This window comes from Sturnira hondurensis, unplaced genomic scaffold, assembly GCF_014824575.4.
Source record: "Sturnira hondurensis isolate 20B ecotype Veracruz unplaced genomic scaffold, ASM1482457v3 Scaffold0016663, whole genome shotgun sequence".
Lineage (NCBI taxonomy): Eukaryota > Metazoa > Chordata > Mammalia > Chiroptera > Phyllostomidae > Sturnira > Sturnira hondurensis.
This window is the reverse complement of record NW_028089294.1, coordinates 12,017,362-12,043,581: the sequence shown is the minus strand read 5'-3', so window position 1 is coordinate 12,043,581 and position 26,220 is coordinate 12,017,362. Positions and strand designations below refer to the sequence as shown.

Sequence of the window (26,220 nt, the reverse complement as noted above, 5' to 3'; positions counted from 1 at the left end):
CAACATCGTATGAGATAGATATAATTTCTTATTTTAGATATGTGGAAGCTGGCGGGGCTCAGAGAGATCAAGTAGCTCACATGGCTGGTAAGGTGGAATCAGTATTTAAAGCCAAGTCCCTCTGCTTCTAGAATCTTCCGATAGCAATCGAGAGCAGAGAATGAGAGGCTTTCCCTAGCTAGATGCCACCCAGAAAGTCCTTTTACCCATGAACAGGAGTCAGGGGAAGGAGAGAAACCACTTTAGGAACAGAGGCCTCAACACTGAAGAGGTATCAGCAATGAGAAACTTTGGCCTCGGGAGAATCAGGTTGAGGGGTGTGGAAAATGAAACAGATAGGAGATTGGTGTGCAGCATAGCAGAAGCTGACTTGGAACCCACCAGGCCTGTCTTCTGAAAATCAAATGGAGGCGATTTATGTTTCTGTTTTCACTTTTACAGTCCCTGTAAAGTACTTCAAGAACAAAGATCATCTAGCAAACAGAAATTGGGTATCTGGCTACAAGAATCTTGGGAAATGCTGCGATCTCTAACGAAATCTAGAGTGTAAAAAAAGTTACAGGGAGAGAGAAGAACCAGACGATGGAATGTCAATACATCCTAGCTGTCACCCAGCAGACAATTTAGCAATTTGGGGACCTAGAAAAGGTCCCAGCCTCACTCTGCCAAGAAAAGCAAATGAAACGGAAGGTGTGACTATTGCCACCTCTCTCCCCTCACCCCAGAAGTTCAGAGAAGGGCAAGGCAAGAGTATTCTTGCAGGCTACCCAGCACTTGAACTTGGCCCTTTTTCTCTCAGGAGAACCAGAAGGCTTCAGGAAAGCAGTATCCCTTGGTGGCTCAGTCATTTCTTGGAACACTGAGGGAACATGAACCTGAATAGGGAAGGTTTTAAATCTGCATAATGACACCTGTGGACCTGAACAGACATACTGATAGACTCAGACATAAGCAAGCAAGAAGGAAGGAAGAAGACCCAAAGGAGAGGGGCCCAAGGTTAGTGAACATAGAATTGCAACCATTTATCTCAGGGAACATGCTGGGGCCTCTTAGTCAAGTTCCCATTCCCTGTAATTTATACAATTCTTGGCTATCTTCTAGCTCTAGGTGAGGAGCCAGACCAGAAGAGTTAATAGTCCTTTGTGACCTGGCAACTATATTTGTTTAGTCTTGATCACTATCAGTGTTTTCACTCTATTAAATGTCCCACATTCATCATATCTCATTATCACCATTATTCTGAGAATCACATAGGAAAGTAGGAACTGGGCTACCAAGAATCTTGTGAATGAGTCACACAGTCCCAGTAGCCACATCCGGTGCTAACAAAGTAGCAGCTAGAAGCTCCTGGCAAATCCATGAAGCACCTTGCCTGGAGCGAAATGGAGGTGCTTCAGTGGTCCGGCTGTGAGTTGGTGAATTTGTTGCAAACAAATATAAATAAACAAATACAACTTTTTCCTAGGCAAAAAATCTCAACAGTCTATGCCTTCATTATGAGCAGACAGAGGTCCCATTTGACTGGTCTAGAGAATTTTGGTGATAACACATTAGGTTAAGATGAAGACGTGGGAAGAGTCCCAGTCTAGGAGACAAGAGACACAGGGACAGCGAAGGATCTTCTCCCCTCCTTGACCCTTCCAGTAAGACCCCTTCCCACCTGTAAACCACCATGGACCCTTCCAGATCTGGCATTCTGGGCATTAGGGTGTGGGGAAACACTTGGGCTTTCTTCCCCACTCTTCTTTCCAAAGCCAAAGATACTCCAAGTGTGTAATGGCCTTTTTATTCATGTCCTCTGCGCCTCACCCATCTCTGAACAAACTGTGCCTTGTCACAGACAGTCCCACTTCTAATCCAGCATCAGCGTGGTTGGAGTGTGAAAAAAAGGAAATCAGTATCAGATGACAGATGTGCTCTAGTTGATTTCATGCTCAGCATTTTCATACAACTGCTTGGACCAGTATCTTCTACTTAGAGCATTTTGAGCAATCGTCTCCTTAGTAAGCCTCTGGAGTGTCCATAATGTTTTGTGGCAGCACAAAATGTGTTGTCTGCCTGACGTTCTTGTCACTCCATGCATTCAGTGGACCCCCTTAAAAGATCTACTGGCGAGTGGGGATGACAAGAAGCCTTCCGGCTGTCAAGTCTGGTGCCCCTACAAGGTCAGCCCAGGAACCCTGAAACCAGCACCTACCAAGGATAAGGGGTGGCTGATCACAGCCCTACCCTGAGGCCCAGATAAGAGGTGACCCTGTCCTGGGCCAGCCCTTTATAGTTATCAAATAAACACATTGCCAGTCATAGGACTAGATAAAGAGCCCAGCGCCTCCCTGCACCGAGGCTCCTGTCTTCGATCTTAGTTGATTTTAATGACTAACCATTTGGGCTACATGGACTTTTTTTCTCTTTCCATACGTTAACTTTCAGCTTTCCTGTTTTAAATTCACTAATAAATAATGAGCCTATACAACCCTAGTCCCCCCACCTTTGACCCCAATAAAAGCAGAACCCAAGGCTCACAGTCTCGGTCTCCCTCTCTCACCTTACTGTGTGGCCCCAGGTATGTCATATAATTCCCAGGTCCTGTTAATTAATAGCCATTTTCCCCCAAAGTTTCCTAATGGTTATTGCTGAAGGATATCTTGCCATCATAATAAAAACCACGATGTTTAGTCTAAATACAAGGTTCATTACTGATAGGCTGAGACCCAAACACAACATGCACCCAGCAAAAGTCATTGCTTCCTGCCTATTTCCACTATATTTTATGCCTAGCTCTATTATGGCACATAACACAGAGGCCAGATCTTACTTTTTCTTTGCAGCCTCAGTAACACACACTAGTGATCAATAAATACTTGCTCAGTGACCTCTGCTTAGCTGTAGAAGGCTGAAGGAAAGGCACCAACTCTTTTCTCAGGATTTGCCTAAGTCTGTTTCCCTCCCAGCCTGAAATGAACGTCCTCTTGCTCTCATGCTTAGTCTTATCATTACTCTTCTCTTTCTTTCTCCCTCTTCACCATCACTGTCATTGTGCACTGTGGTTTGTACAGTAGGGTTTATACAGGTTCCTTTGTAATATTGGGTTCATTCATGGTATCCTCATAAATATGTGATATTACAAGCCCCATCTTCATCTGAAGAAACAGGTTCTGAGAGTGAGGGAGTGAGGAGCGGAGTTTGAACTTCAATCCCAGTTTTTAATTCCAGAGCCAATGCTCCCTAACTGTACTAAATCCCCAGGATTATTTCTTGAGTGCCTTCATTGTTCCCATGGCTGAGAAACTTGCATAGACTCTGGAAACCAACCAATGCAGAGACATAATCAACACTGAATGACAAATAAGAAAGCAGAGACAAAACCCTCAAGGTTTATAAAACAAAACAGCCAAAACCAAGAACAAAAATCCAGGATCAAGAAGTGAGTTCTGCCCTGGTTGGTGTGGCTCAGTGGCTCAGTGGACTGGAGTGCCAGCCTGCAAACCAAAGGGTCGCCGGTTTGATCCCAGGTCAGGACACATGCCTGGGGTGCAGTCCCAGTCCCCGGTTGGGAGCAACGAGTTGATCTTTTTCACACATCGATGTTTCCTCTACTTTTTCCCCCTCCCTTATCTCTCCAAAAATAAGTAAAATCGAAAAAAAAAAAAAGACAGTTAAAAAAAAAGTGAGTTCTGCTTGCATAAACTCCAGTTACCAGGAATGTTGATTTAAGTAGGACTTTCAAGAAAACAGCAGATCTTATGAGAGTTTCTCATGGTTTGAACTCCGCGATGGCAGGGTACTCTCAGGAGGAACACTTCAGAAGGGGCCTGGAAGGAATGTCTGCAGGACAAGTGAAGACTACAAGGAAGGGTGAGAAAGGGACAGGTGGGAAAACCGGTTTGGCCAGAGGATGAGAAGGGAAAACAGGAAGTAGCTCAAAGAGAGCCAACCCCAGGCAGAAGGAGGGGGAGACAGGCACAAGAGCCCACCTCTGTGGCCTCATGGTCCCCAGTGCCATGATGCCAACCGAACTGCATTGTGCCAGGTGAGTCAGTTCTGACCGGAAGGGCATCAGACCACAGGGCTGTCTGCATCTCCTCCTTGGAAAGCCCTGGAATGCTAAGACAATCTCTTCTCACCTCCCTTCTATAAGGGAGCAGCTGCCCCACAGAGCTGCTGGAGCAGCTATCTTTGCCTCCAGAAGTTCCCACAGGTCCCCGCCTCGGAAAGCCGAAGTTCCCACACGCAAGTCCCTTTCAACTTACACATGGGCTAGGGGAGCTGCTATTTACTTTTACATTGTGTGGGAAGCAGCAGGGTGCTATACCAGCCTTTGTAGGTGAGATAAGAAATACATTAATGCCCAGCTCCTGTCTGTGAAGGCCAGTTTCCCAGACTATAAGGACAGGGTATGAGAACCAGATATCAACTCCAAGAAGCAGTCATTGGCATGCCCTGAATTAAAGAGCTTAAATTCGCTCCCATTTTCATATGCCTACCATCTGCCTACTGCCTTAATCAGGGCCTAGAGATTCGGCCCTTTTTTACCAGCAACCACCAAAAAGAAGAGAAACGTGGGAGAAGCGGGCAGGAAGATGTTGTTTTTCTACAAAACTTAACACAGATATGCCATTCAAATTGCCACGAAGACCACAGGCCCTAAAAAGCCTGGTGGAGCCACCACCAAATAATTAGTCCCCTTCAAGAGCTGACAGGTCAGCTTCAGGCCAGACATGGCAGCAGCAGGCAGGAGCAATGGGTGGCACTGTCTGAGATATAGGCGCTGTGGCTATTCCAGCACGGTCCCTTAATTATGGTGTATTCTCTGACTTGGGAAGCCCACGATTCCTTCTGGGAAGCCATCTGATGGGGGGAGGGACCCTGTAGCTCACCTTTTCATCTAGTGCATTTCACTGTATTCAGAGGGACACCAGGTGAAGCCTCGGGGTCTGAAACATCTCCAACAGGACTGTCTCAGGCCAGTGGCTCTAACTAGGAGCTCTAGTAACCCCTGGGCTCACACAGCTTGTGCTGGAGTCACCGACAGGAGTTGGAAAAGAGTTTGTTATTTTAGTTCTCCAAGCTTGCCACTCTGGACTCTTTCATCATACTTTTAAGAAATAGCTTTTGTTACTGCTTCCAGTAACAAAGGTACTGTTTCCAGAAGATTGAAAATTGTCCTTCAATGCCAGACCAGGAAGAGCTTCCAAGGAAAAAAGTCACAGAGATGAGATTTAGACACTAGTAGTGTTATGTGCAGTGTCACTAACATACAAAGAGAGACAGACAGACAGAGGCAGAGACAGAGACAGAGAGACAGAGAAGAAAGAGGAGGAGGAGGAAGAGGAGGAAATTAAAATGCGTGTTCAAAGTCCAGGTTCTCCGCTCACCAGCTCTGTGCCCTGTGCTGTCTAAAGTGATGTTGCCACCTGTCTGATAGAGTCAGTACTTTCCCTACCTGGTGGTTGTACAGAGATGATCCTTGTCAATTTCCAGGAATGGAGCAGGTATACAAGAAATGTTTCTTGCAGCGGAAGTGGGAGCGTGGCATTATTTTGTACTGTATCTTAGCCACTCTTTCAAGAACCTCCCAACCATGTACATCTGTCAGTAAACCAATGATATCCGTTTGCCACTTTATAGAGGAAAAGTCCTGAATCCCACCAGAGGGCAGGGAAAGGAGCATGGACTCCTCCCAGGAGCTTGCCTCGGGCCATTCTGCTGCAGTAAGGACACAACACTCCCTCACTTCACGGGCGGGGAGCCAAGGAGAGAGGGAACTAGCGACCTCTGACATCCAGGACTTCAGGACCTTTACAGGCTAGGTCCGACCCAAGAAAATGCTCAGTAGTCCAAAGCCAGCAGTAAGGATATGGATGAAAGAGTCCAGGCCCTTCTGCGTCTGTGTTAGGTGCAAAAGGTCTTCTTCCAGGCAATCTCATTCTCTCTCTCTACTAAGTCTTGAATATCACATCTTCCCTACATGTTGCTCCTGATTCTTTACCGTTGCACTGCGTTTGGGCCCAGAGGCATGACTTCTGAAGCCTGGGGAGATAGGACCGAGCTACACCCACCCAAAAGTGACACAAGAGACTTGCACTCACATTTTGTTGGTAGAAACAGTCACCCTGGCAATATCCAACTTCAAGGAAGTGAGTCTGTCAGTCAGCTTAAGTAGGGTTTAACTGGAACAAAATTAAATTTGTTTAGTTCTTGCTTATGTGACATGCTGCCTGCAAGCTGTGTAAGGTCTTGGGATCCAGGCTGAAGCAGTAGCCCCATATGGGACATTGCCGTTCTCGTGATAAACAGAAATGAGAGTTTGTGGGTTAATGCAATGGCTCTAATGCTTCCGCTCAGAAGTGGCATACCTCACTTACACTCTTAGGCCAAACTGAGTCACCTGGACTATATTCGATATCAGAGAAATATAATCCTCCTACATGGAGAGGCAGGTATCACAGGTCACACAAGCAAACCTGACGGCAAAGGGTCAGGAGGTTAATGATCTTCTCCCAAGGAGTAACAGACATTGAAACAATAATGGAACACAATAGGAGAACATCATCCTACCCATAACACGAGGTGGAGGAGAGTGGAATATCTGTATTAGTAATCTAACATTAGTAGCCTTGTCAGTGTTCATGCAGAAGGCTATAAAATAGAACTTTCTAAGAGAAAATGATACATCCTTGCCTGAGGGATTAAGAGATTCGGGGCAGTTACACAGAAAAATAGATCAAAAAAGTTGATCTCAGCCTGGGTTTGAAGAACTTATCATTACCTACATTATACTAAAAAATAAAGTCATTCAACCAACATATACTGAGTGCCTACTGTAGGCCAGGAACTATAATCACTGATATACAAGGGCAAATAAAACAGGCCTGGTTTCTACACTCATGGAGATTAAATGTCTTTAAAGAAAATTGACATTAAACCAATATACACACAAACAAATATATATTTACAAAGTGGACTGTTACAATAGAAAATACTGGCTGTTGAAGATAGAAAAGCAAGAGAAGGCAATACTGAGGAAACAGTGTTAGAACTGAGTACTAACTCAGAGTTAGCCAGGCAAAGAACGTCCCAGGCAGAATGAATAGGTTATACAAACTCCCTGATGTGGAAACGAGTTTGGTGTACTTGCGGTGCTAATGGGAGGAGGGAAATCAGTGTAGTGATTGAGTGGAAAAGCAGTTCAAGGGCAAGTTGGTGAGGAAAGTCACATCATGCAGGGACTTCGGACCATGTAAAGGGCTTTAGATTGTGTTTTAAGTGAAATAAACCATTGATGGTCTTCAACGGTGGGGGGGACAGTTTATTTGTGAGTGTGAGATACAATCCTATCTTCATTTATTTCATTATTCTGGCTGCTACATGAAAGGTGGACTGAAGTGAGGCAAGAGTTGAGACGGAAAGACCAATTGGGAGGTCAGGCAGGAGTCAGACAGGAAAAGATGGCGGCTTGGGTTGTGTCTACAGAGATGAATAGGAACATGTCTACAATAATTCCATGACGTACCTTAGAGACAGAATCACTTGCAGTTTGTGACGAAGTAGACCGTGTGTTGGAGGAATGGAAACAGAGACTGAGAAGCAGGTGGCAGAAAAGATGGAGCTGGTTCTGCCTGAGTGCAATCGCCCAGAAGAGGAAGAATGATGCATTGAGAATGGGGGAATCGAATGTTTACTTTGAGGCAGTGCAATTTTGAGATTTCTGTGAGCCATCTAGTTAGAAATATCAAAAAAAAGTCATTAACTATAAGAGTCTGGGAACCAGAATAAAGTCTAGGCTATAGATATTCACTTAAGGGTCATAGTATATAAGTAATACCACAAATCATGGGAATAGAAGGGATGAGAATTTAAAGGGAAAAGAGAAGAGGGCCATGAACTATTCCCTGAGGAACTCAAATATTAGAGTTCAGCAGAGGGGCTGGGGTCGGGGGGAGGAAGTAGTGTAAGGCGCTAGCAACGAAGTCTGAGAAGACCAGAGAATTGGAGAAAAAACAAGGGCATATGATATGGAAGCCAAGAGAAGAAATACAATGTTTTTTAAGTATTTCTTAAAAGCCTAGAATGCCTTGAAAGGTCTGATTAAAGGAGGACAGAGAAATCACCATTGGTTTTGGCAGCATGAAGTGACCTAGCTAGATTGCCTTCAACCTAGCAAGATTGTTTTCTACCGCATGAAGGAGACAGAAGCCAAAACTGAATACAACAAAGAATAAATAAGAGTTGAGGGTGTGATACAGATAGCTCTTGGAAGAAGTGCAGCTAAGTAAGAAAACAAAGAATTGGGGCAATAGATGGAGGAGATTAGAAAAACATTAATATTCTATATTTGCATCTTCTAATAATAAGCAAACATTTGTTGGATGGACCCAATGGGAAGCTAAGGGTTTAAGAGGGTAAAAGCAGAAACCCCAACAAAGGAACAAACATCCTCATAAGGTGAAAAGGGGAGCCTGGCTTTGTGAAGGAAGAGGGAAACCTTTTTGGACACAGGAGAAACTGGGTGGTAAGACCACCAGGTGCTTGGATTTGGTAGCTGGGAGAAATGGAATATATTATATATTATATTCCATTTGGTCTATATTATATACCATTTGGGGCATTAAAAAAAACTGCACAAAGCAAGGTGAGAGAAACCTAGAATGGGATGCATGCAACTAGAAAACTGGAGAATGTACAAATATTCCTTGAAGAGAGTGAAAGAATGATCTTATCTCACCAGCGAGGTTGGACATCATGAGCTCAGAGTAGTTGGTCATCACTGGACTCAAAAGTCTTATCAATTTACCCAACTGTGGGATTTTTGCCCTGAAACACTCGGGTGCAGGCAGCCAGGCACACAGCAGGTAGTGACTTGGTTTTTGCCAGGTTGAGTTGCAACAGGCAAATGAGTAAAACAAAGGCAAAAAAGCTGAAGGCATCTACAAGAAAGTGTTGCCAGACTAAAGGCATCATTTGCCTGTGCCCACCAAAGCCCAATCAAATGCAAACAGAAGAGTCTGCAGCCCCCAAAAGTAAGAGTTTATTTGAGGAAATGTGGCCAGGCCCAGAGTCATGGTAATGTAAAAAAACTGGCTCTCCAATGGCTTCTAGAGGATGGGTTATATAGGGGACTAAGGGAGTTAGGATTATGGTCAGGCCTGTGGTCTCCACTGATGGTTTGGTGCTAGGGTAGGAGGTAGTTGATCATCGTATCCAGTCCTAATGTCAGCCACGGCGTCATATACTCTAGTTTTACAAGGGTGTGTTTGGTAGGGTTCCACTCTTCTGAGTCTGAAACTAAAATGGAACTGAGGCCTAGAAATTATCTTCAGTTATATTGAAACTCTGTCTCTGTGGTCGATAGACCCAAAGTTTTGTTCCTAAGATTGTTTCATGCTAACCAGGACCTCGCTGTCCTGAGTCCTTAATGATCAAGGGAGTGGACATGCAAGGAACGAGAGAGGCAGGTGAGGCACGGTGCTGGACAAGGCTGATCTGAATCAAAAGGAAAGAAAAGAGAAAAGGTCACAAAAAGAAATTAAGTTTCTGTGCAGTTCCACAAATTAAATATACAGATGGCCAACAGACTTAGGAAAATGCTCAACATCACTAATCAGAGGAGAAATGAAAATCAAAACCATAATGAGATATCACTTCATGCCTGTCAAAAAGGCTACGCTCAAAAAGTCAACAAATAACACATGTTGGTGAGGATGTAGGGAAAAGGGAACCCTTACACATGGTTAGTGAGATTATAAATTAGAGTAATAATATATTATAAAATCTATATTTTATACAGAGATTTTATAAAACCTAAAAAATATATATTTTAGACTTCTGGCCAAGATGAAGGCATGGGTAGCTACACTTCGCTACCTCTTTGCCACCTCACACAACCAAAAGAAGTACAACAAATTTAAAAACAAAGATAACCAGAACTGCCAGAAAATTTAACTCTATGGAAATCTGACAGCCAAGGAGTTAAGAAGAAATATTCATCCAGACTAGTAGGAGGGGCAGAGACGGGCAGCCGGATGGAGAGGACTCTTGGCAAGGCAATGGCTGGAGGATCAGAGCAGGTGGGGTGGCAGCTTGCAGACCAGTTGGTCCCACACTTCCATGCAGATAAACTGGGAGGAACAACTGGGGAGCAAGACAGACCACACAACCCTGGGGTCCAGCACAGGAAAATAAAGCCTCAAAATCTCTGACTAAAAAAATCTGTGGGGTTTGAGGCACTGGGAGAAATTCCTAGCCTCACAGGAGAGTTCCTTGGAGAGACCCACAGGGTCCTAAGATGTACACAAAGGCACCTACCCAGGAATCAGTACCAGAAGGGCCCAACTTGCTTGTGGGTAGTGGAGACAGTAACTGAAAGCCACTTCCTGAAGAGCTGAACAAGCAGCATTGTTCCCTCTTGGACCACTCCCTGACATACATCACCACAATGGAGCAACATGGGCTGCCCCACCCTGGCAAATACCTAAGGCTCCACCCCTTAATATGTAACAGGTCTGCTAAGACTAAAAAACATGCCCAAATGAAAGACAAGATCAAAGCTCCAGAAAAATACAACTAAGTGATGAAGAGATAACCAAACTATCAGATGAACAGTTCAAAGCACTGGTAATCAAGATGCTCACAGAAATAGTTGAGTGTGGTTGCAAAATAGAGAGAAAAGAAAAGGCTATGAACAGTGACATAAAAATGTACAGGGAACCAACAGTGAAGAAAGGAAACCAGGATTCAGATCAATGGTTTGGAGCAGAAGGAAGAAATAAACTTTCAACCAGAACAGAATGAAGAAACAAGAATTCAAAAACAAAATGAGGAGAGGCTTAGGAACCTCTGAGACAAACTTAAACATTCCAACATCCAAATCATAGGGGTGCCCGAAGGAGAAGAGGAAGAACAAGAAATTGAAAACTTATTTGAAAGCATAATAAAGGAAAACTTCCCCATTCTGGCAAAGGAAATTCCAGAAAGTCCAGAAAGCTCAGAGAGTCCCCAAAAGGTTGGACCCAAGGAAATACACACCAAGACACATCATAATTACATTACCCAACATTAAAGATAAGGAGAGAATCTTAAAACCAGCAAGAGAAAAGGAGACATTTACCTGCAGAGGAGTTCCCACAAGACTTTCGGCTGATTTCTCAAAAGAGACCTTGCAGTCAAGAAGGGGTTAGAAAGAAATATTCAATGTCATGAAAGGCAAGGACCTACATCCAATATTACTCTATCCAGCAAAGCTACCATTTAGAATGGAAGGGCAGATAAAGTACTTCCCAGATAAGGTCAAGTTAAAGAAGTTCATAATCATCCAGCCCTTATTATATGAATTGTTAAAGGAACTTACCTAAGAAAAATAAGAAAAATCAAAAATACAAACAGTAAAATGACAACAAACTCACAACTATCAACAACGGAGCCTAAAAAGCAAAAACAGTCTAAGCGAACAACTAGAAAGAACAGAGTAACAGAAATAGAGATCACATGGAGTGTTATCAGTGGGGAGGGGGGCTGGGAAGAGAATGGGAGAAAAGGTAGAGGGAATAAGAAGCATAAATAGTAGGTACAAAATAGACAGGGGGAGGTTAAGAATAGTACGGGAAATGGAGAAGCCAAAAAACTCACATGTACGACCCATGGACATGAACTACGGTGGGAAAATACTGGTAGAAGTGTTGGTACAGGGCAGAGGGGAATAAAAGGGAGGAAAAATGGGACAACTGTAATATTATAATAATATATATTTTAAAAATAAAAAATATATATATTTTATTAGCATAAAAAAGCTAGTACAATTTTATGTTAATGTACCCTTTCTTTTTTCTGTCTTACCCAGGAATAGGGCTGAACTAACACACACCTATCCCATCACAAACAAAAATTCCCTTCCCTTTCTCCACCCTTCTTTCTTGTCTCTCCCCTTCTATTTTCCTACTCTGTCTCTCCCTTTCTCTATCACTCTGTAAATGTGCTTGTGTGTGTGTGTGTGTGTGTGTGTGTATACGACTAAGAACCCTGACCCCTGGCTCCCTTACCAATATTTTCTTTCTGTCTCATGAGCCTAGAATGCTTCCTCTGACGGTTTTCCATCTCAACCTTGCCAACTCCCCTATGCTGGGAACAGCATATTTCCTATGTTATAAATGCCCTTAATTATAGGCGGCCCCATACATCAAGGAATGCTATGGGATGGTCCATCAAGCTAAACATTTATAGTATGGGTCCCAGCAAGAACCTTTTCCCACACTTTGAATTAGACAGAATCTAAGTGTGCCTGTTAGATATTCTAGCAATAGAAGTTTACTTCAGAAACAGAGGTGACTTCTGGGCCTGAAGCTTTCCTAAGGAAATAGAGAGTCGGGCAGAAAGCCTCTGTGCTGGATAGAGGGGCCAGTTCAAAATCCTGGCAGATCCAATACAGCTTTTGTTGCCAAACCAACAAAGGAAACAAAACAAAACAAAAAAAAAAACCAGAGGTGAAGCTTGCATGAAGAACTCTGTAAGACACTGCAGCGTTGACTCTGGTACGCCAGGGCCAGGCAAACTCTTAGAGTCCCAAGTGCTGAAGGGGTGATGGAGCCGCCCCTGCCTTCTCACCTTTTATTGAAAATGCTCTTAAGTGTGCATGCCTGCTGGATCTTTAAAACACTTATTTTTGTCGATGGTATAACTTCTGGGTGAACATTTGATAATTACATGACCTCACAATATCTTCCCACAAATTATTTATGAATTAAAAAGAGGAAAATAATAACTACAATAAGTGCCAGGATAAACCTGGCAGACGCCACCTTAACCTGGTGAACCATTCAAACACCAGCGACAATGAACAAACCAGCACCCTGTGCTTCCTGACACGATACATTGATGACAGCATCGCTTTGGTGTGCTCATAAAGAATACACCGGAGAAGGATAAAAACCACATGATTATATCAATGGATACAGAAGAAGCACTTGATAAAATCCAGCACCTATTTATGATAAAAAACATTCGGCAAAGTGGAAGTAGAGAGATCATACCCAAACATAATAAAGGTCATATATGGCAAACCCACTGCCAACATCTTACTCGATAGGTAATAACTGCAAGCACTCCCCTTAAGACCAAGGACAAGACGGGAATGTCTGCTTTTACCTCTTATTCAACATAGCACTGGAAGTCCTAGCTATAGTAATCAGATAAGAAGAAGAAATACAAGGCATCCAAATTGGATGGAAGAAGTGAAACTGTTGTTTTTTGCAGATGACCTGATACTGTACATAGAGAACCCTAAAGATTCCACCAAGAAATGACTAGAACTGATAAATGAATCCAGTAAAGTAGCAGGACACAAAATTAATTATCCAAAAATTAGTTGAATTTTTGGATAATAAACTATCAGAAAGGGAAATTAAGAAAACAATCCCAATCATAGTTGCTTCAAAAAGAATAAAATACGTAGGAGTAAACCTAACAAAGGGTATAAAAAACCTGTACTTGGAAAACTATAAGACACTGAAAAAAAGAAATTGAAGAAGATAAAAATAAGTGGAAGCACATACCAAGTTCATGGATAGGAAGAATTAACATCATTAAAATGCCCATTCTACCAAAGCAAACTATAAATGCAACAAAATTCCTAACAAGATAACAATGATGTGTTTCACAGAACTAGAACAAATATTTCAAAAATTTATACGGAACTAAAAAAGGCCCTGAATAGCAACAGCAATCTTGAGAAAGAAAAACAAAGTCAGAGGAATCACACTACCTAATATTAAACTGTAGTACAAGGCCATAGTAATCAAAACAGCATGGTACTAGCACCAAAACAGATATATAGATCAATGGAACAGAATAGAAAGCCCCCACATAAAACCATGCATTTATAGTCAATTAATATTTGACAGAGGAACCAAGCACATACAATGGGCTAAAGATAGTTTATTCAATAAGTGCTGTTGGGTAAAGTGAACAGATATGTGCATAAAAATGAAACTAGACCACCTTCTTATACCACACACAATAATAAATTCAACATTTATTATGGATTAAAGACTTAAATGTTAAACCTGAAAACATAAAAATCCTAGGAGAAAACATGGGCAGTAAAATCTCAGACATTGCTCATAGCGATATTTTTTCTGATATATTTCTTCAGGCAAGGGAAACAAAGAAACATAAACAATTGGCACTACATCAAACTAAAAAATGTTTGCACAGCAAAGGAAAACATCAACAATGTAAAATAGTCACCTATACCTCTGATAAGGGGTTAATACCCAAATGTGTAATGTTCTAACAAAACTCAACATCAAAAAAAAAAAAAAAAAAAACCAACCCAATTAAAAATTGGGCAAAGGACCTGAACAGACATTTCTCCAAAGAGGACATACAGGTGGCCAATTACGCATATAAAAAGATGCTCAAGCCCTGGCTGGTGTAGCTCAGTGGATTGAGCGCGGGCCTGCGAACCAGAGGATCACGGTTCGATTCCCAGCCAGGGCACATGCCTGGGTTGCAAGCCAGTTCCCTGCAGGCCAACTCCCAGCAGGGGACGCATGAAAGGCAACCATACATTGATGTTTCTCTCCCTCTCCTTCCCCTCTAAAGATAAATAAATAAATAAAATAAAATCTTAAAAAAAAAAAAAATGCTCAATGTCACTAATCATCAGAGATGCAAATCAGATACCATCTCACACCTGTCAGAATGGCTACCATCAATAAATCAACAAACAAGTGCTGGGAAGATGTGGAGAAAAGGGATACCCCTTGCATTGTTGGTGAGACGCAAACTCACGCAGCCACTGTGGAAAACAGCGCCGGGCAGTTACCTCAAAAAATGAACAATAGAGGAAGGGAGCAGATGCTCGCCCACCCTCCTGTCAGCTCCAGCCCAGCAGGGCGGCGGCTGCAACACCAGTTTACCGCGCCAGGCGCCCAGACAGAGGTGTCCTGCGGCCTGTGCGCAGCCACGGCGCCTGCTGTGACCCGAAGGCCTTTCCCAGAAGTGCACCCATGCCCCACCCTGCGCCTTCTGCCACCCCACTTGCTGGGGACTGCCAAGCCCTGGGGTGGATTCGGCCCCTCCTCCACCACCTCCAGGAACAACTAAAGAGTTAATTTGGGATTTTCCTGAGTAAACAAATCTTGATCGATGACATCTTTGAATGATTTTTAAAAGCATTTGATTTTTTTTTATCTTTGTTTTTGTGACAGTCCCTCACTGGTACATTATTTGTCCTGATCGTATTTCTCTCGGTGCATTGCTCCCAAGGGGGAGGAATCAGAAGCCGAGGGCTGGCAGGAGGGCGCACCAGAGGCCCGCCTTTGCTGCCAACCACAGCCCTGCTCCAGACCTTATGGCGGCGGTGGTCCGGCGCCTTCCTGCGCAGCTCGGGTGCTGTGTCCTCCCCAGTCTACTGTCTACATGCTCGGGGACCTTCTTGGGTGCTGGGCCTGCCCTACCTCCGGGGCGGTGGCTGGGGCGCTGTGGTTCCAGTGCAGTCACCTCTGGTGCTGGGCCCTGGACCCTGCAGGCCAGGCCAGACCAGAGCCTAGCAGGAGCCAAGGGAGCCACCTGCACCCCGACGCCCGTGTCTTTCCCGGGCACCACCGGGTTCCTGGCAGGAGCTGCTGCCGCTACCGCACCACACCAGCCTGGGAAGCCTCAGCCTATGGCAGTGGCGGAGGATGCTTGACCGGCCATGAGCAGATTGGGCGAGGGGGCTTCAAAGGCTCGCACTCCAGTCCCTACCGGGCCTACATGGATGACCCATCCGAGCCCTCCACCCCCGCCTATACCGCCAGTCTCTTCCACAGACCCCGGCCATGCCAACCCTGCTACTACCTGATACCACAATCTCGTAGACAATCTCGTAGATATGTTTGATGACTTCTTGGAAGGCAGACAATGTGTCAGCTGCGGGGCCTCGTCTGGTCTGCTCTGGAGGCGGGATGGACAGGGCACTACGTAGGCAACGCCTACGGCCTTTACCGCAAGATGAACGGCATCAACCGGTCTCGCATCAGCCGCTGCACCAGCTGTACGCTTCCCGCTGAGTGGGCCTCTGCTGCGCCAACCGCCAGACCCCCTCCACCACCGCCACCACCCGGCTGTGGTGCTGCAGCGAGGAGGGTTAGCCCATGTGCAGCGTCTGCGGCCTCTACAGGAAGCTCCGTGGTGTTCCCAGGCCTCTTGTGATACAGAAAGAGGGGGTTCAAACCAGAAAACGGAAGCCCAAGAACCTTAATAAATCGAGAATGCCAGCAGGCCCCACTGGCAGTGAGAGCCTTCCTCCCACCAGCAGCGTTTCCAGCTACTCTATCACCTCGGCCCCCAGCGTCAGTAAAGAGATGGCGCCCCATTGAGACAGAGCCCAGGCTGGCGTCCCACGACCTCCACCTGTCCCAGACCTTCTTGGCCAGTGCGATGTCTACACATGGGCCTTCCATCCACCCAGTCCTCTCAGCCCTGAAGGCTACATGTGTCTTCTGTGAGCCAGCCACCGCAGGTCAGCCCCAGCCAAGCAGGACCCTTGGAACAGCCTGGCCTTGGCTAACAGTCATGGAGCATCACTCCCTCCCTCCTCAGATTCCTGCACAGACCTGGGACTTGGGGAAGAGCAGAGACCAGGCTCTAGGCTCTCACCAGCGGGCCTGCCCCGACTGGGAATGGCTCCAGAAGAACAGCTGGGAAGACACTTGAAGTCAAGGTCTTTGGTGAGGGGAAGTGGGTGTTAGATTTTGTCAGGAGCCTTTTCAAGATGCGGGACTAGAGAAGAGCCCAGACTCTGATCTGGATGGATCCGCCATTCACTAGGAGCACACTTCAGTCCCTTTCAGGGAGAGAGAGACTTCTTTCTCGTTTTCTGCCCTTAGAGCCCCAACCAGAGATGAGATGTCCTTCTTTATCCTTCCATTACTGTGACCTGTGGTGATGGTTTTTCCGTGGTGTTTCCAGCACTGGGGATCTGAGGGTGGGTAGAGGGGCAGGGTGCTGGGACCCCTGCTCCAGCCTTCATTGGGGTATATGATGTGCCTTTGGATGTGACAGGCACCTCTGAGCAGCCCCTGCCCTTGCCCAACACTCCCCTCCAAGTGCACCATGGCCCTGAATCCCTCAAAACTGAGTCTTGACCCCAGAAACACTGGGTGTAGCACCCATGTTATTGGGTCATCCATGGGCAGATGCAGGAGAGGCTGCTTCACCCAGCATGCAATGTGGCTTCAGCCAAATCGCAACTTGGCAAATTTGCCTCCCCCACATTTCTTTCCCCTGGCTCAGGGACTCATTCCTTCTCTCCTTCTCTTCACCCCAAGGCCTCTGAAAATAAAAATCCCTTCCACCGGGAGGAGTGATTTGGCTTTGCCTTCTGCTTGAACATGGCTCCTCCTCAGTGGAGCAAGAGCTCAGCAGTTGAGGCAATCGGCAGCACACCCACCAAGCCTGCCCCCCAGAATCCTCCACCCCACCACACACAGGGTTCTGAGTGAGAACAAGTTCTGCTAAAGCAAGTTTTACTAACACTTATCTGAACCCCGAGATCTTTCTGGAGAGGCTGTCTGGGGGACACCCTCCTGGGCTGAGGCCAGCTCTGTATGGGGCAGGGCAGGGTGTTCCATGGGTTCTGACTCACCTGCTCTCAGATCCTCCTGATGCCACTTCTGTTCTGCGGAGGTGTGCCTCTGGGCCAGACAACAGGCCGAGTGCATCCAAGGGGTGCAGAGTGCCCACGCCCGCATCCTTTCCAGCAAAAGTCTCTCATCCAGGAGGTGAAAATCTAGGGATTTTGCAAAATAAAGTCAAAGCAAACAAACACAGCAAAACTCATAGAAAGAAAGATGAGTGTCTTCATAAGAGAAGAAGACACTGAGGTGAGCCTTGTGGGCTCTCCAGTGCCGACCTGGCCTTGGCCCTCTCCTGGTCTCCATGTGTCTGCTTCCACCTGTAACATTGGAGCCTGCGGACTCCTCCTTCCACGCCTCCCTCATCGACACAGCTTTCACCAACTGGGGCCTTGCTAGGTCCTACCTTGAAACACCCAGCCCCCTACCCCCAAATCCTACAAACTGTAGCAGATAATACCTCTAAATGAAGAATCTGTTTTAATCCTCATTTACATTGCTTTCTTTCATAAAGGCCATCCTCATGTACGTTCCCTAACCCACCAACCTTTTAACATTGTCTTAAGGTGAAGTAGCTGTAAAATCGTATTTACCTAATAAATTTATCTATACCTCTCAAAAAAATTAAAAATGGAACTATGGCTCAGTGAGTCTACCTCTGGGAATATATACAAAGAAATTCAAATGACTAATCTGAAAGAATATGTGTTCTCCTATGTTCATTGCAGTATTATTTATAGTAGCTAAGACATGGAAGCAACCCAAGTGCCTATCAATAGGCAAGTGAATAAAAAAAGATGGGACATATATATAATAGAATATTACTAGGCCACAAAAAGAATGAAATCTGACCATTTGCAGCAACATGGATGGACTTAGAGGGTACTACACTAAGTGAAATAAGTCAGACAGAGAAAAACAAATGCCATATATAGAATCTAAAGAGCAAAATAAACGAACAAAAAAATTTTAAGAAGAAGAAACTCCATGTCACTGAACTGGCTTGAGTCTGGGATTAGGGTATGAGGATACAATTTTAGCATGGGGACACGAGTCCAGTGACTGTTGTCCAGACCTCAGATGGCTCTGATTAGATATATTGCTGTAGTTGGCTGCCCATCTCTCGGGCCTAAGGACCCTGATCAGAGAACCACAATGGGTCGCCACATTTAGATCGCTGTTCTACGCCTTCTGACCACTTCGGTCATTGGCCCCAGGTGGTCCCAGCCCCTCTGCTGCTGTATTGCAAAGGGGCACCTATCACTTTCACCCCCAGCCAGCAAGAGACAGACAGTACAGCACTTTACGGAATTATGGTGCTTCTTTCATCAGTGTATTTCTCAATGCTTCGAGTCTGCTTGGGGACACAGTGGACTGTGGGAGGGTCACACCTGTAATACGTATTTCAATTCTTCTTCTTAAGCCTTTGAATTATACCAAAGAAGGTATGGCCCCTCAGCTTCGTTGATCCGACAAGATCGGGCACGTTCGGGGGGGTATGGCCGTAGACTCATCCTCACTGAATTCAGCCACTGCCGAGTCAGGTTTCAGTCCACCAAACAAGCAACCCGACGGTAAACACTCTAGTTGCTCAAGATAATACAGAGATTTTCAAATTTCTGGCCATTGCAACCATATCAATAAATGCAGTTTTTAATCTTTCTTTGTTTTTCTTTTTCTTTTTTTATTTTTTTCCAAAATCTCTGGCAATTGCATCAATATCAGTAAATTTTGATCCAACTCGAGGTGCCCTCGTCCTTGGTAGCAAACACTGCGTCTGTCAAGATTTAGTCAGAAAAAACGGAAATCACCTTCGGTGTTTTCAGCACCGAGGGATTTAGCACTGCAGATATTGTGTAAAGTGTTGAAAGGACTAGAGGACTAAAGCAGGGAGGGAGGGAAAGAGGTACTAAAAACCAGAGGTCAGGCACTGCAAAAAGCCGCCACCATTTCTGTTAGTCTGCTCTGGCTGCCAAAACAAAGTTATACAACTCCTGCAGGCACCAAGGGGAGTGAGGCGGGCACCTGGGCTCCAGGTGATAGCCGTGGAAATGGTCAGAAGGGGGATTTGTTGGGGAAGGAAACTGTGGGCAGCTCCAAGGGGGCTCAGCAGTGATTCCTAACACAGAAGCCAGAGGGGCTCTGGGTCTGTGCACCCCTTCTCTTCCCTCTCTTCGTCACCCCCCCCCACACAGAGATCTCGCCTGATCTCATGGATTTAAATGCCATGCATTTCTGTATATGCCTCCAGCGAACGTACCCAGCTCGTGTACAGTAGCTTCTGATTTGCATATCCCAAACCAGGCTTAATTTCTCTTCTATCTTTTCAGAAATGTTCCTGCTCTAATATTTCCTTATCACAGTGTTAATAAATTGCTCAGGCAAAAAAAAAAAATCTTGTCACTAGCCTTGACCTCTCTCTTTGTCTCACATGTTACCTCCCCTCCATCAGCCATGACATCAGCTCTACCTTCCAAATGGACTGTAAATTCAACCACTGTCACTCTCCCCGTCAGGACCGCTCTGGCTCTTGCCGCCACCTTATCTCACCTGGACCACCGCCATTTCCCCTGTCTGGTTCGCTTAAACCTATATTTGAGCCAGTATGGTCTATTCTCTGCAAAGCGACAGAGTCATTCTTTCAACACTTACATCAGATCGTGTCTGGCATCTGTCCACTTCCTGCTCCTTACTGGATAGAATGTACTCCACCACTCACCATTCACATCGGGCTACACCAAGGAACCACAAAATCCAAACACTCCAGGACAGAAGCCTAAACCTTCAAGGGGGTTGACAGATCTCCTTGGGCCTTGTATTTGATGCCCAGCCTTTTCAAATGATACTTCTTAGGCAGTCACCCTCACCTCAGCCCCCCATCTCCCTTGCACAAGTTTCTCAACAAAAATCCCCGAAGTGAGTGGGTCATAATCCTTCATACTCCTTGCTTCCCACTTTTCCTCATTCTCCAGGTAGTGATAGAAAGAATATGGGCTTGGGAGTTAGCCAGGCAATCTCTCAAAGCCTCATATCTTTCTTTCATAAATAGCATGGACTCAATACCCACTGATGACAGTTTTATGAGACTAAATGAGATAAAATACACAGAATGCCTGGCTGTAGTCAGTTTTCACTAAATGTTCCCTTTTCTACTCTCTTCTCCTCAAATCTGCTTACTTTTTGCTTTCTTCATTTTTTTATTTTGTTTTATTCTTAGATCAAGAGTCAACTTGGCACACATCCCGCCCAAGGAGACCTTCCAAGATAACAAGGATATTGAAGGAGGTGGCCAGGTTGTTGCTGCACTCTCAAACTCGACTTCTAATAACAAGGGGTGAGACCCGCAGGTTAAAGCAGTGCATCACGCCACTTGAGACCGACTTAATTCTTTGGCTTTGCCTGAGTTGAGGAGACCAGGCTTTACTTCCCTACCTGTCCAGCCTGAATTATCATTGAAGAATGACCAATTTTTTACTGTTGCCAAAAGTAATAACATCTCGGAAACACGAGGGCTCAGGAAGGAGAGAATTCAATATGGAGCTGGTTCAATTTGATAGGATTCTTAGATCTCAGTTCCTGCACAGAAAGTTTATTTTGTTGAAATACGAGTGCATTTGGCTCACATTGCATTTTTATTTATGCCTTATAGCTTAATATTATACATACATATTATATATATAAATATGTACAATAGGCTGACCTTTTCAAAGAAACCTGTTCTTAAAATGTGTCCCTCATTCCAGGAGAGGGAAGGGAGAGCAGTGCATAAACTTTTGTAAGGGAGTGAAGACACCTGAAATAATTAGATTCCTGGAGGTGATTTTATGTAGAAAAACATGCTCATAAATACAACCAGCACACTGCTGGCTGATAAGGCAGTTGTGGCCTGGCTTTAGCAGAACCTGATTACACCTGCAAAATGTTATCAGGAAACTGAAACGTATTAAACAGACCATCTATCATTTAGTAGCTGTTTTCTTGGTTTATAATCTGCTCCCGCATGTTATTTATCCCTGATTTAATAATACAATAAATTTTTGTTTGGAGTTTTCTTCTAGATGGTAGCTTTTCTAATGATTTTTTCTCTTATTTTGCAGTTACAGTTGCCATACAATATTATATTACTTTCAGGTACATGTTTGGAGTTTTCAAAAACATCCTTTTCTGTTTCATTTACAAAGAATCAGTAGCTCAGGCTCAGCTCTGTGCCCTTGGCATCCCTGTTGCGTGGAGCTGACGCTACCAAACTTTGACCCGTCTCTTCCTGGACGTACAGGTCAGGAAGGAGCTGAATCTCCAAGAAAGGTGAGTGATTGTGCAGCTTCCCGGGGGCCAGCCCCCACCAGGTAAAGTCTGTGGTGTAGAGAAATGACACAGAGCTCCTACAGAAACTGACAACCAGGAGACATCTTCCCAGCAACAACCCATCTGACTCCTACAAATGAGCCCAACCAAGACAGCAGAAATGAATGAGCGAACTTGGGTGACTTGATCATTCAGCTCGGGTAAGGTCTAATTGCTGCACAAGCGCAAATTAATCAGGCAGTTTATCTGCCATGTTTATAATCAACTACAGCAGGGGCAGAGAGCAGCCACCATAGATAATAAAAGGAACCTGTCTTCATTCATAGGGGACTTGACTTCATTTTCCTTTATTTAAAAGGTGAGCTGGAGCGGTGTAAAGCCCACATTCCCTATACTACTGCAATGACGTGTATTTTTTTTTTTGAACATGTAATGAGTAATTGTGCAACATTTTTTTTTCAAAGCACCAGCATGTTTCCAGACAAGTTTGCAACACACCTTATGACAAGGTCTGTGCAGGTAATTAAAAAAAAAAGCAAAGTATGCCAGGTATATTGTCAAAAAAAATAGGTAGTGGTGGGGACTGTGACAAATTGCACAGATTGGATGCCAAAGGCTTTGAATAAAGGGAGTAGCTGCCACTCGGCTCCCAGTTATTATTGTCATTTGGAAATCAGGTTTCAAGTGTAGATGGAAATCTGAATTCATGTTATTTTTTCATTTATTGTAAACACTAGTTTAAACAAGCAAAATGTTTTTGAGGCTCCTTGGTTTGCAACATTTGATTCAGCCAATCACTCTGACCTTCCTGAGACCCCTGATGTTGGGGAGCAGGTGAGGTCCCAGATCAGTCACTGACATGGTGACTGCAAGGGGCCGAGGTATGAGGGGGAGATTATGAGTTCAGATTGGGACCATCCAGTCTGGGAGAGGAAATCAGGGATCTGAGGGCATTCTCCCGGGGAACACATCAATACTTTGAAGGCAAGATGAGGAGAGACTGAGGATTAACAACCTAGGAAGTAGGAGGAAAACCTAGAGGGAAAAATCCCAAACACCAAGAGAGAGAAGGGAGTTAAGGTGGTCAGGAGGCTGAATCTTCACTTGGTGGCTTAGTCGGTTTGGGATACTGTAACAAAACTACCATGGTCCAGGTGGATTAAACAACAGAAATGTATTTCTCACACTTCTGGAGACCTGGGGAGTCCAAGATCAAGGTGCCAGCCAGGTCACTTTCCATCAAGAACCCCCTTCTTGGTTATGGATTATAAAGGTAAACCCACTTTTCTTATTTCTGAGTTTCAGCTATTAACTATTAAATATAATGCGTGCTGTATTATTTTAAAAAACATTGTTAAGAGAGAAGTTTCTTTTATTCTCAGTTAAGAGGGTTTTTTATGTCATGAATGAGGATTGACATTTTTCAAATGCTTTTTAAGCACCTATTCAAATCACCATATAGCATTTCCATTAATATGTTAATGTGAAGATTTATACTAATAGATTTTCTAAATGGTGAACCACCTTTGCACTTCTGGAATATTCTCTCTTGCTGTGGTGTATGTTATTTATAAATATATGTTATACAAACAATTTATTTTAGATTTTTGTATCTACACTTACTAGTTGACTATAATTTTGATGCCAAGGTTATTCTGGCCTCGTTAAATGAGCTCTGTAGCTCTCCATTTTAAACCATGGTCATGAGATGGAAATCATCTGTCTCTTGAGGGGTCAGTAAAACCTACCTGTAATAAATCTTCCCTTTTCTAGGTGGGACCATTTTTAACTAGCAATTTATTTTAATCATGGTTATTACTAGTGTATCACACTAGTAGTGTAATAACCATTACTAGTGCAAACACTAGTAGTTATTATAATCAATGTGCCTTTTTAATCACTCCGAGTCTCCGTTTTATCATCTGCTCCCGCTGCTAAAGTTTATTATTACTTATTTAGTCAATCTGCTTTCCTCTTGAGACAATTTGGTGTATTATACTTTTAGAAAAAAATTGGTTTTCATATTTATTGGCATATAGGTTTTTGTTATTTGTCATATTGCTTTTCTATCTGTAATTATGTCTCTCTTTTTCTTGTTAAAAAATGCATCTCTTGCTTACCCACAATCACTCTGGCTTATTGTTTTTCTCTCCAGAAAACTACCTTTCAGTATGCTGAGCCTATCTAAATTATTTTTTTTCATAATTCACTACTTGCTTTCTTTCTTATTTCCTTACTTCCATGTCCACACAAGGACTTGTACTCAAATATTAGTAGTAGCTTCATCTATAGGCCAAAATCTGGAAACAATCCAAATGTCCACCATCCAGTAAGTGAGGGACAATATTCATATATGCATCTCATTCATTCAACGGAACTACTCAGTAAAAAAAAAAGTATGGATACCCACAGCAATAACTCAAAAACCTCAGCTATACCTCATAAACATCATGCTGAGTGAAAAAGAAAGTACAAATGGAATTGTACTAACTATATTCACATGGAATTTTGGAAAAGACCAACTAATCAATAGTGACAAAAACACATCAGTGGTTGTCTGATGTTGAAATGAGGGTAAGTTCATTATTGACTAGAAAAGGGCACAGTTTCCACATGGTGGGAATGCTACACACCACAATACATACTGAGGTCTGTCTGGGAAAATGTCCAGCCATTTTTAATATAACAAAAACAGTTTGCGCAACATCAATATAATTTGGTAATCAAAGAGAGTGGCCTGAATGTGTACGTGTGAACAAAGACGCCTTCACTATACCAGTCAGTGGGGACAGTAGATGCTGTTGAGTGAGCATGGGTACTGTGTGGCCGTCACATTCAAAACAACTGAGCAAGTGGAGCAACGAATCTGCATCAAATTTTGCACTAAGCTTGAACATTCCTCTGTGGAAACTATTCAAATGATTCAGAAGGCCGCAGCTATGGGCAGCTGGTGATTTCATCAGGACAATGTGCCTGCTCATGCATCATGGCTCATGCATCATGGCTCATGCAGAGTTTTGGGGCAAAACATCAAATCATGCAGGTGACTCAGCCCCATTACAGCCCAGATTTGGTGCCCTGTGACTTCTAGCTTTTCCCAAAACTAAAATCACCTTTGGAAAGGAAGAGATTTCAGACCATCTATGAGATTCAGGAAAAGATGATGGAGCAGCTGATAGTGACTGGGAGAAATGTGTGAGGTTCCAAGGTGCTCACATTGAAGGAGACTGATGTGTCATTGTCCCATGTACAATGTTTCTTGTACTTGTATTTTCTTCAGTAGAAGTCTCTATTTTCATATTCCATGGCTGGATACCTTCTGGACAGACCTTGTATACTCTATATGTGTTTTGGTAGTATTGTAGTTGCATAAATGCCTAAATTTTTCAAACTCATCAAATTAAAATTTTGATGTGCGTTACACAGTAATTAAAATTTTACTGTGTATAAATTGTACCTTCATAAGATTATTTAAAAATAGTACTAGAGAGACTTCCTGCCAAGATGGAGGTATAGGTAGATACACTTTGCCTCCTCATACAACCAAAAGAAAGACAACAACAAATTTAAAAACAAAAAAAATAACCAGAACTGCCAGAAAATCAAACTGTATGGAAGTCAGACAACCAAGAAGTTAAAGAAACATTCATCCAGACCAGTAGGAGGGGCGGAAACAGGCATCCTGGATGGAGAGGACTAAAGGCACGGCAGCACCTGGAGGACCGAGGCAGTCCCACATTTGTGTGAGGGTAAATTGAGAGGCACCAGGGAGTGAGATAGACCACACAATGCAGGGTTCCAGTGCAGGGAAATAAAGCCTCAAAACCTCTACCTAAAAAATCTGTGGGGGTTGCAGTGGTGGGAGAAACTCCCACCCTCACAGGAGAGTTTGTTGTAGAGACCCACAGGGCCCTAGAATGTACACAAACCCACCCACCTGGGGAATCAGCACCAGAGGAGCCCACTTTGTTTGTGGGTCCCTGCAGCAGAGGGAGGGACAGAAAGCCAGCTGAGAGCCAAGCAAACAGCACTGTTCCCTCTTGGACCCCTCCCCCACATACAGCACCACAATGCAGCAACATAGGTTGCCTCACTCTAGTGAATACCTAAGTCTCTGCCCCTTACTAAGTAACAGGTATGCCAAGACAAAAATTATGGCCCTGCCCTGGTTGGTATAGCTCAGTGGATTGAGTGTGGGCTTTGAACCTAAGGGTCACCGGTTTGCTTCCCAGTCAGGGCATGTGCCTAGGTTGCAGGCCAGGTCCCGAATAGGGGGCCACATGAGAGGCAACCACACATTGAT

General features: G+C 44.1%; 1 pseudogene; it reads left to right on the top strand.

Annotated features, from left to right (window-relative positions):
• Positions 1-3,986: 3,986 nt before the first annotated feature.
• On the top strand, positions 3,987-17,400 carry LOC119001464 (transcription factor GATA-4-like; annotated as a pseudogene).
• Positions 17,401-26,220: the final 8,820 nt, after the last annotated feature.